We start from the raw sequence: 1,540 nt of genomic DNA, 5'->3' as shown, positions 1-1,540 counted from the left end.
TCACTCAGGAAGCTGCTTCAAGGGCTAACCTTGAAGAACTCCTCACTTAGGAAGAAATTTTTTGGGCGCAGCGTTCTAAAATGCGCTTTCTGGCTCTTGGTGACAAAAATACCTCATTCTTCCATAGAACAACTCGCATCCGAAATCAAGGTATCCGCATCAAAGGCATCACAACTCCCCAGGGCCACTAGACTGAGAATGTTGAGGAAATCAACCAGGTCTTTGTTGATTATTTAAACGATTTATTCACTGATCCTCAACCTCAATTAGACATGAATACCTGGGAAGGATGGGACCATTTTGACCGGTGTCTCTCACCGGGCCACTCTTCTTGGCTTAACCGACCTTTCACTGCCCATGAGATCAAAAAAACTACTTTCCAAATTGGAGCCACTAAGGCCCCAAGACCCGATGGCTTCCCTGGGTGTTTTGTACCACCATCACTTGGACATTCTTGGTCCTTCCCTTACCTCTGCTCTGTTCTTTCCTTTTTAAACTCTGGATACATGCTCAAGGAAATCAATTATTCCTACATTGCCTTGATTCCCAAAATTCCATCGCCTTTAACCCCGAGTGATTTTCGCCCCATAAATCTCTGCAATGTCCTCTACAAGATCATCTCCAAAATTTTAGCAAACCGGTTGAAGTATGTTCTCCCTTCGTATATTTCAACTGCACAAAATGCGTTTGTTAAAGGTCACCTAATCTCTGATAGCTCCCTCATGGCAAGTGAATTTTCCAATCTTATTACCAAACGTACTAAAGGTCATAAGTACTTGGCAGCCCTTAAATTGGACATGAGTAAGGCTTTTGACAAAGTTAGCTAGACTTTTCTTTCCACACTTCTGTGCAAAATGGATTTTTCTGAGCACTGGATTCGACTACTCCACCAATGCTACTCCACGATTTCTTTTTCGGTCCTACTCAATGGTGCTCCATCTTCAAAGTTCATCCCTCATCGAGGTTTGCGTCAGGGAGACCCTCTGTCACCTTACCTATTCATCATTTTCATGGAATCCCTCTCCTATGCGCTGAATCATTTGGATCAATCCAATATCTGCAAAGGCATTAAACTCTCAATAAATGGCCCATCTATCTTGCACCTATTTTTTGCTGATGATTGTCTTATTTTCTTCCAACCTACCCTTTTCGGGACACCCTTTCAGCAATTCAGTCTTTTCTCAAGGCAAACTGTTAACCAATAGAAATCCTCCATCACCCTTAGCTCCAACATCCCCCGAACCTTTCGCCATCGGTTCCAAAGCTACTTCCATATCCCTACCCGTTGCAATCTCGCGTCTTATTTGGGACTTCCACTCAGAGTTTCTAAAAACAAACAGGGATGTTTCCAATTTTTCCTTGACACCACACAGAGAATCTTAGCAGGATGGAAATCGACCATGTCTCAAGCTAGGCGCCTCACTTTGATCAAATCGATCCTGTCCACTCTTCCGATTTACCTATGCTCGATGTATCGCCTCCCCCATGGCCATATGCAATAAGCTTAATGCCATATCTGCAGCTTTTTGGTGGAAGACTG

Source organism: Rhododendron vialii, chromosome 10a (genome assembly GCF_030253575.1).
Source record: "Rhododendron vialii isolate Sample 1 chromosome 10a, ASM3025357v1".
Lineage (NCBI taxonomy): Eukaryota > Viridiplantae > Streptophyta > Magnoliopsida > Ericales > Ericaceae > Rhododendron > Rhododendron vialii.
Note: the sequence above shows the minus strand (reverse complement) of the source record.